The sequence below is a fragment of the Apteryx rowi genome, unplaced genomic scaffold (genome assembly GCF_003343035.1).
Source record: "Apteryx rowi isolate R43461 unplaced genomic scaffold, aptRow1 scaffold_4, whole genome shotgun sequence".
Classification (NCBI taxonomy): Eukaryota; Metazoa; Chordata; class Aves; order Apterygiformes; family Apterygidae; genus Apteryx; species Apteryx rowi.
In genome coordinates this window covers 10,480,808-10,491,066 of record NW_020450529.1, presented here as the reverse complement: position 1 = coordinate 10,491,066, position 10,259 = coordinate 10,480,808, and the positions used below count along the sequence as shown (strand labels likewise).

Sequence of the window (10,259 nt, the reverse complement as noted above, 5' to 3'; positions counted from 1 at the left end):
CTAATCACTGGAAATACTTTGATAACTCTTATACAATTTGATGTCCTTTCTCCAGCCCAACCAGAGAATATTTTTTTGCTGAACCCCTATTTCGCTCCCACTCCTAGAAGTATAGTCTTGTTTTTCTTTAGGCATTTATATTAAACATAACTTGAGATGGCTCTTAAGATGACATGTGAATTGAGATAATTCTTTTTAAACCTCTGACATTAGATTTTCTTGAGAATTACACAAAACACACATTCATGAGATACCAAGTTTGGTGGATTTCAGTTAGAAGTAACTGTGAATGTACACCAAGACTGAGGGGTCTAACAACATAAAAAATTGAATTAGTAGATTCCATTTTGAATCATCATCTGATCATGTTTACATAGAAATTTTACTCCCTGATGGAAAAAAGAATGAAAAGCTGAGGCTTATCTGACTCTATATGCCACCAATTGTAAGTGCCAAAGAAGAGGTAGTAGCTTAAGTAAATGATCTTGGGATGTCAAAATCAAAAGGATCACTAAGGAAGCAACACTTAGGGACTGACCTGTTCATATTAGTTTGTTGAGAATGGTAGTGTATATTCAGCTGTCATTGCTTCATCCTTTTGTCAATGGCTCTGATTAGTCAGCTTTTTTCTATTTAAAAATTTCCAAGCCATGCACATATATTTCTACTGGCTAATCCTCTAAAGTAAAAACTGTGAATGTAGATAATTATACAGTTTTTTACTGCTGAATGTCACTGAGCTTATCTACATAAATTATTCTGGAATATGACCTGCATGAAGTTAAAGAACTGTAGCTCTCATCAAGTATCTCTCTATCGAAATATTATTCTACATTAAGAATATCCACATTAAAAGCTTCTGCAAATATTCTAGAAAAGATATGCTGGGAAACACCTCCATTCATAAACCTTATTTTTCAAAAGTAGCCACTGTTCTCACTTTCTTATTGCTCTTATGATACATTTTACATACATGAAGAATACTGAATTGGTACTTGACATAAAAATTAGGTAACAACAATGTCATTAAAAGGGGGGAGGGAGTAAAGTAGCTAAAATAGATGCCCATGAAAGAATGAAGTATTCAGCCATGGCCTTTTTGGGGTACCTAAGCGCCTTTTTGGTGAATATAGAATTACTCATACAGTTGTATTAATAATACATGTATGTTATTGTAGAGAAATCTAGGAAGAATTATGCTCTCTTTGTCTTTTTTCCTGCTATAAAGCTTAAAGCCTCAGAATTTTCACTGACTCCAGGAAATTATTTTACGATGAGGATTCACAGTAAAGCTCAAAATGAAGAGAAAGATTTTTTAATTCTGTAGCCCTAGCTACACAAATAAACAAAAAATGTCATTTGATAACAAATGTGACCCCAAGAGTTAGTTTCTTTTCAACATAGTTTAAGTCTTGAGCAGCCAGTGCAAAAGTTACCTCAAGGCTGAAATTCCACCAGAGCAATTTTGCACAAGACCTTTTACTTAGTGGGAAATGTAGGCATAATTGCAACGTGTAGCTCTTGTCTCTTCTGTCACTGGACCATACATGACCCAATGCTTTATCTTGAAAGATAAATACTTGGAGTGCCATTTTCTATCCTCCCACAAATTAGAACATGGTTCAGCATAATATTTGCTCCTTTGGTCAGTGTCTAGCAATTGATGCAAAAATGGATTTTCATTCCGGTTCAGTTTCTAATCATTCAAAGGAGCAAATTTGCTCTGAATTATCCACCTGGACATCCAGGAGGTTGCTAATAAAAGACAATCAAATGGGTGTAATGCCACTCAGTCCTCGCAGTTCTGGAAATGTATTCCACCTCCTAGGCTCAACTTGGTTTTGCAGATGTGTCAGTTAGGGTTTTACCCTGCCTGATGCTGCAAATGACATTGAAATTGTTTAGTGCTAACCTGGGCTCAGAACTTTGCAGAACTGGGCCCTCACTAAGAAAACTGAAAAAATTATTTTTTTCCTGATTTCTGAAGTGTGTAAAATAAACACAGTAATTAAAGAAAGATTACTGAGTCTCAGCTCTTATACAGTGAACATTGATACGCATTTTCTCCCTGCTTGATATACCTGCATTATACAACAACGTCTTGTTCCAGCAAAGTATGAAAGCATATGCTTAACTTGAAGCCATAAGAATAATCTGATTGGTTTAAAATTAAGCAATGTGCTTAAGCGCTTTGCTGTATTTAAGCCAGCCTTGAATAAAACAAGATGGCTCACAACTCCAAGCACCTTACACAATTCACCGTTCTCCTACAAGTATGCAATACCATGGATCACTGCCAACCAACTTTAATTGCCCTGCAGGTACTGCACTACTGCACTGCTAGATGAGTCATCACAAAGAAATGTAATTTTGGAGTTGGCTTCTTGAAACAAGAACTCTTTGCTTCGGTTTGTGTACAAACAGTTCTGAGCTGAAAAAATGACTCCCATAGGTATTCCTACCCTTCTAGTAATGCCCTGATCTTGAACTTTTACTAAAATTGGATATTTCCATTGCAATAAAATAGCTATATTTACAAGCTGACCTTGAAGTATGTACACACTTTTCCTTCAAGATGGTATGACAGCTTCTCAGCTAGATGCCTGAGACTCTATACTAAGGGATAACGAAAGTTCTCTTTCAGCCTCAGCTGCTGATGCTGTGTAAATTTAACATAATACAGATCTCATGTTGCTTCTTGGCCTTTGCTGGATTCCCAGGATGACATTGTGGACACCATGTAAAAAAGCAGAGGGAAAGAGATACCATAGCAAGGAATGGGAGCAACATGAGAAAAGACACTGAAAGCAGTGAGCATCTGTAGCTTATTCACAACAGCAAATGTGGAACCAAAAGCATCCTGTATCTCAAAAAGACAACAAATTTCAGCCACATACAATGTGAGTGAAGATCGCAGCTTGTGGTACGTGATTCTAGATCTGTTGCTTCGCTTCTCAGCAGGACAGGCTTAGATGGAGAGTGCGGGGGACACTAATTCCTTCTTTCACAGGGGTTCTGTCTTTGCATCTCACTTTCACAACTGCGCGAGTGAGCAGGGACTGCAAAACTGCAGCATCCCTCCCTCCATGCCCGGTCGTGGCTGCAGACAGTGCCGTTATTCACAGCAAATACATTCATATCAAAAAACAAAGGGACTGCAAAATGCCACTGTATCAGCCTTTTTACACTGAGAATGCACTGGCATAAATGACAACATCAGGTACAAGACAATGAAGAAACAAGCTTATTTCCTTCTATTGCCAATGAAAGCACTGCCTCCAGAAATATTGTAAGAATAGAGTTTGAGGACATTCTTACAAATCACTGCAAGACAAAGTCATCTTTATCTTGTGATATGTGAGCATACAATTGTCTCTCTATATCTCATCCTTCCAAATGACATTGCTTTTACAATATATTAGTTTCAGACTCTCGAAGAACTGGTTGGTAACATAAAAATCTTACAGAAATGTCTAATTTTGGCATTACTGCATGATAACAGAACAAAGTCCTGATCTTGTATCATTCTAGCTGAATACAGGGATAAAATTATGAGCTTAAACTGGCACTACCACAGAAGTGACAAAAAATTAAATATCAAATAGGTCACCTTGACTGTGACAGGCAGGGGATGTTGTTTCTGACATAAATAACAGAGCTCAACACTTCAGTGCATGAAAAGACTGAGAAGTTTTGTAGAACTTTTTTTTTTTTTTTGAAATGGCATGCCTTCGCATCAAACCATAGCAGCATGGGTTGACTTTTTTGATAGAAGTTATTAAAAAATGCATTCTCTCAGAGAGAACTATTGGCATCATTAACTCCCAGAGAGATAATGAAAAAAAAGGAGGTATTTCTAACACTGTTTTGAAATGTAAACATCTTCTTTTCGATATATGTCTTTCTAACTGGCATGTAATTATTTCAGAAGTATTACAACTAATTGCAGATGTTTTCTTTAAGAGCCTCTTACTGCTTGAATAATGCATATGAGATACATAAGATTCTTGGCTAGTATTCTTGCTTCTTTTGATACTGTGTTTTGCGTTTGTCATTCATATACATAAATTCACAAATGAGCCACCAATACTTGGCAGTCCTATTCAATTTTATACATATTCATTATGAATAGAACAGAAATTGTACATACTTGGAAGGTTTAAAAATTCTAACAGTGGCTCTGACAAGTTCAAACATACACACTCTAGTATTTGTCCTAACCTTAGATTATACCCTACTGTTATAATGTATGGCTACCAATCCTAGAGTGATATGAATAGCCTTTTAAAATGCATTTAAAAAACTTTCACATCTATGTCTCTGTGTTAACTAATTTTAACACACAAACATGTAGTTACTTAATTATATCAAAAAGCAAAATCATTTTGAAATAAACCAGGCCCCAAGGTTCAATAGGTTATGGTCAGAATATTTACATTTTAAAATAACTCCTGTTTCTGTTCAAGTGGCGGCTGACCTCCACAAAGCCCTTCAGTGTGGAGCTGAAGGGACCATTGTCTCTTTTGAGGTACCATGACCTAAACGCAGGCCAGTCAGAAAACTCAGAGAGTCTAAAGACTCCATCCCCTGCAGCAGCATTGCCTCCAGTACAAAAAAAGAAACCTGTTCTTGATTCAGATGAGCTAGGCTGAGTTATCCAAGTCTGGGTAAAACCCTAACAAGGACAAGGAATTATGCAGCTTTCCCACAAGTTAGCAGATTAATATGCTCTGGGGGTTAGATCTTAACAGCCATCCTTTTAAGGCTTAAATTCAAAGAATCCTATGATTAAAGATTTTGAAGGAAAAAGTGGCAGTTTTGTGGGTGGAAATGGCAAAAGCAGTCTTACAGCAATTTTTCAGTATGTTACAGTGCTGTGTCATTGTTCTCTTTGCAAAAATAAGTAACGAAAGGAAACTACAAAGATGACTTCTAATCAGTACTGAACTCAGTATTGTTCTGACAAGACTGTGTGGATAATAACAATTTCCTATGCATTATAAATACTTCTTCAGTTAGGTAAGAAAATCGAAGAAATTTTGAGTTGATCAGAAATAGAGGTTCTCAGTCTCAGAAGAGCATCTAATGAAGACTGGCAAGTGTGTGTTTCTGTTCAGTGGGACCTGAACAGTACAGATATTACATGTCAGGTCTAAGAATTGATGTGAACTGTGTATGGAAACTCTTGGAGAAGTTTTATCTGCAGAGTGTGTATGGAAATCAGAGGATGTTTTTAGATTCTTCTGATGCGAGAATTTGGATGACAGCATATAATGAGTTACTACTATTAATCAGAGTTTATTTCTCAAAGAGCAAATTTAATAGAAAAGAATATATAATATATTAAGAGGCTTTCCAGCTCTAGCATGTGAATTAAAGACTAACACAGCCCTTTAGTGAAACGTTCACCGAGCATGAAAAAGCCCCAAATATGAGTCAGTTCGTGGCAGCCAGCAGAGCCACATCCTGACAGACAGTGGACAACGTGCACTGTCTGAGCGATGTAGGCTGGCAACTGGAATCATCTGCTCCAAGAGCAGAGCATCACTGAGTCACTTTACTTTAGACGATCCTCTGGATGAGTCAATTTTGCTCCAAGAAGCCAGACTCTGCAAAGGTTACACTGTGTTCCACAGACTTATGCATTCCTGTTTAGCTTTAGCCCTCTATATTCACCTTGATTCATGAAGGAATAATTATTTTATATGTTGTCATCTTTACTGACTGTTACTGATCGCCTCCTACATGAGACAGATAGTACATTCTATTGTCCTGAAATGAAGCAGTCTTAAGCAAGAATGAACACAATAACACCAATGCATTACAATGCTACAAAATTAAACAGATTCGCTCTTACATCAGCTTTGACAAACATTGGCTCATATTGTAATTAGCCAATGTATTAATATAGCAGCTTCTAAGTTATCGATATGGTCAAGGCTCTCCTGACTTGTAGGATCCAGAATAAACAGAATCCAAAGCACAGCTATCTCTGGTTCTAGTAAGGCTGAATAGTCAAAACACTTAAAAAAAAATTGTGCTTATACTGCTTGTGAAACACAAACAGTATTGTTCAGCATCTAAGTTCTAACTAAACAGACACCTGTAAGCTTACTTGAGGCAAGTGTCTCTAGCACAAGAGTTGCTGAGGCTGTTAAATGAAGAAAGCTGGGGTGTGCTCACCTGGAGGGAAATATCATTTGCCCTGAAGGAATTTCAAAGTTAGAGCTGCGATAAGAAATGGAAGTGTAAATGGTCAACTGAAAAGAAAAGCACCCTGGCTTGATTTTCAGAAGAGGTAGTAATGAAGAAAAAAGATCTTTCATCTGTAAACTGAATTCATTCAACATGAAAATAATAAAATGAGAAAAATCTTGGAAAATAGATTTCTGGCTCATATTTCAGACTGGATTTTATTTGAAGGATTCATTTTAATTTTGGGAGGATGTCATATATTTGAAAAATTTTGACCATGAATGCTGCAAGTAGCTGTGCAGCATTTAGCAACCAGAATGTAGATTTCTTTTAAGCATTTGTGTTTGGTGTTTTTCTGCTTGTAATCAGAAGACTGTTATACTTTTTTTTTCAAGATACTATGTTTCCTGAAACTTAATCTTATGTTGAGGATGCTATTGGAACTCTGTTCTATTAGAGAGGCAATTTCAGCCTATTTGACAGTTGCTTCAGTCCATTACTTAACCGGATGCATATATTATTTTCAGTAGTGTTTTCCCAATCCTTCTCTTTTCAAAGCCCATGGAATGATCATACACACAAACAGTTTCCTTTGCTTTACAAAAGGGGTTTATCTGGGTTAGGAAGGAAAGGCCAGTTAATTTACAGCTGTAGGTATTACTTCTCTGAAAATGTGTAGAAATTACTCATAAATGAGATAGATGGTATGTTCTATTGTCCTGAAATGAAGCAGTCTTAAGCAAGAATCAACACAATAACACCAATGCTTTAAAGTGCATTTGGAAAGATGTTTTGGGATTCTCATTTAACTTTCACATTAATATTTTTTCAGTTTTAATAAAAAGAAAAACTTAAGTATTGTGGCTTATAGGGTCAAAGATAGCAGATGATTTATTTTGTTCCAAATGTGGCCTAGTTTGGAAATTGTTATTATTTGCTATGGAATGCCATCTAACTTTAAAAATAAGAAAAATTGAAAATAAGGGAAATAAAAAACTCTAAACAGATCATTGTTATGGTTAAGATTTCCAAGTCAAGAAATTCAAGGGTTTTTGTTCTATAGCTAACCCAACTCCATCTTTTGGGTGATAATATTTTATATAATGTACTATAACATTAACCTCAATGCCTTAAAACACACATTTACTCATATAACTGTTCTACTGTAGGTTATTTTGCTCTTTCACTTTGTTTGCTTTAACTGAAAGATGCCATACCATTCCTTTTTATGTTTCTTTCATATTTAAATCTAGATCACTTCTTTGACACCATCTGTGGTTTGTTACTATAATTAGCCAAGAGCTTTTAAAGACTTGCTTTCCAAGTATCTTTTTCAAGATTTAAGTTCAGAGCTACAATGTCAGTCACCTATCTAGCGATAAACCAAGACAGTAAGGATCTCTGGCTCAAAATATCTGTTTACAGCAGTGAGCTGCATTTGAACAGCAGTTTTCCTTTTATTTCCCCCAAACCAGCTGTAAAAACTGATAACCAGCTTTAAATTTGTCATCCAAAAGGATTCCCTTTAAGCCTGGTAAAGCTGTGTGGTATAGCTCTTTATATGCTGATATGTGAACATGCAGCATATTTCTGGCTTCCTCTCCTGATCGCTGGGCTCAGAACTCCCGGGTGAAGTGAAAGGGCAAATTGACGAGGCTTCAGATGCTACTGCTGTGAATGCATCTCTAAACGAACTCTGCTCTCTCATCTTCAGCATTTGGGGAATATATCTGCAAGTGTAAAGCAAGATAAATCCTTTCAGATTCCAGCATTTAATTAAGCTTTCAGCTATCTTTGTGAATGAATGAAGAGCCTCTAATATGTGTGTCTACAGGGAACAGATCAGGAGTAGCACTCCATCTGTGAAGTCTGCTATCAGTTGGAGAAAATCTCTTCTCAATCAGCCTCTGTCTGTGTCTAACTTCCTCCGGAACATTGCATCTACTATAGCTGACTCCCAACTGTAATAAATGTACTTGAACAAAAAATACTTTGGCTGTCTCCATGACAGCCTATGTTTCTGTTAGTAACATGAAACCAGGTTTAAATAGTGGCAGGCTAAGCTGGCAGTTGCTGAGTTATAAAAACCAGCACGGGAAGGATGTTGTTAAAGGATGCTAAAAGCATTTAAAAAGTGTTCAGGATTGTATAGCATCCTGGATGTGCTAGAGACCATTGGTTATACTTACATCTTGCATACAGAGGAAAAGATAAAGTTCCTGCTTTTAATATCATCTAAGTGTATATATACTAAGTATATATATATAGATGATGATGATGATGATGATATATATATATTCCAGTCTAAGATTTCCTTTGAGTAGAGGGAAGACATGACCGTTACACCCTGGATTGATTTCTATCTTTATTCTGTCCTGGAAGAACCTTTAAGGAAAAGAGAGATGGGTATGACAACCTGAAACTCCAACATGAACAGCCAGAAAAAAGGTGATAAAGAGAAACAAACAAGTCAGCATGTGTGGCTTTCAAAACAGTTGCTTGTACATTCTGAGTGGGTGACAGACGGTGTAGGAGACATACATGATTTCTATCCATGGACTGAGTAAAGTGCACATGCTTTTCTTCAGTTGCTGTGAAAGGCTGCCTACAAGCTGCATCTATTATATGCTTATTCTAAAGAAATGTTCTTTTTAGCTCAAAACTTCTTTTTAATATAAAAAAGGCTCAAAAGGCATTTCTTTAGGAGTTTTTCTATATATACATATAACTGAAAGGACTAAGACTATTTCATGTTCCCATTTTTTTTGTATATACCTTAAGTGGGTAGGCTTTAGGTAGCTGGTAGGCTGTTTTGACAGCATGTGGAACTATTTCCTCCAGTTCTACCACTTCATATCCAGGCTTACAAAGATCGAGGGTTAGGCCCTGAAAAGTAATGAGATTGACATGAACAATGATGAGATAGACAAAAACGGTAAACAAAGGATGTTTATTTTACATGGCTACTGGTATCACAACCTCAGCTTTCCTCCAACGTGCAGGAGGACTGTCATACAACATGCTAGTCACATACAACAAACAGACACATACCACAATAGCTCAACCACCCAGCCTGAGCCAAAGAAGACAGCTGAGGGGAGGAATCTGCACCTGTTTCCGGATAAACTTCCTTTTCCTGGATAACTGTCAACTGGATACTGCTGCCAGGCTCTTCTCATTAATGAGTTGGGCTTTAAAGTCATGTGAATAGAAAAAAAAAGGAAAAATCAAGATAAGTTCTCCAAATTTGTCTGTTGGCTTCCAAGACCTCTGACAGCACTCAGATCATTTTTTGAGCTGCTTTCTGCAACCATAACAGAAACATACCTTTATCCACATAAGAAAATTGCGCTTTTGATATAAATACTTTTGCCTTCCAGCTGACATTTTCAGCTACTATGGGAGACACTGCACAATTATGAAAGAGCTTGAAGGGAAGGGGCTCCATAAATACCGGGGCAGGTCGTGGGTCTGTAACGGCCATGGGGCAAAAGCATGACACTTGATGCCTCAGGCAGAGCACCGCAATGTGCTCAGGGCGCTGGCAAACCTATTAGATGTGGACGTTTACTTAGGCCAAACGTATTACAGGGGAGTTTTATTTACGACTTCCATTCCATTAGACCGAGAACCGCCCCGCCCGTAGCCCCCGCTGTCCCTGTGGCAACGGGTCGAGCACACTCACCGCTCAACCACCCCTCAGCGCTCCAACCACCCGCCCCAATACACCGCGCTCCGGTCTTGTATCAAAACGAGGCTCCGCATCCCAGCAGGCAACGCGCCGCGACAGGGCTCCGACCACCCCAACTACAAATCCCGACATGCACCGCCAGTAGCCTCGGCTGCGACACGGGCGCACCGCATGCCGGGACTCGTAGTCCTCGGTAGCCTCGCAATGATCTTCCTCCGCCTCCCCCTCCTCCCGCCACTCTCCAACGGCGCCCTGAACTTCTCGCGCACGCTCTGCGTCACGTACGCTCTGGCGTCACGCAACGAGGGACCCAATCAGGAGCGCCGGCAGGGCGGCAGGCGCCAGGACCCCCTCGACCTTTGACCCGGCGCCA

General features: G+C 38.3%; 1 long non-coding RNA gene across 2 annotated transcripts; it reads right to left on the bottom strand.

Moving 5' to 3' along the window:
* Positions 1-7,609: 7,609 nt before the first annotated feature.
* LOC112970530 lies at positions 7,610-10,062 on the bottom strand. Of its 2 annotated transcripts, XR_003255050.1 has the most exons (5): positions 9,881-10,062; positions 9,247-9,386; positions 8,971-9,081; positions 8,385-8,580; positions 7,610-7,925 (listed from the first exon to the last, which is right to left on the bottom strand). It is a non-coding gene; the product is annotated as an uncharacterized LOC112970530 (long non-coding RNA). The 2 variants fall into 2 exon arrangements; XR_003255051.1 differs by lacking the exon at positions 8,385-8,580 and having other exon boundaries at positions 9,881-10,051.
* Positions 10,063-10,259: the final 197 nt, after the last annotated feature.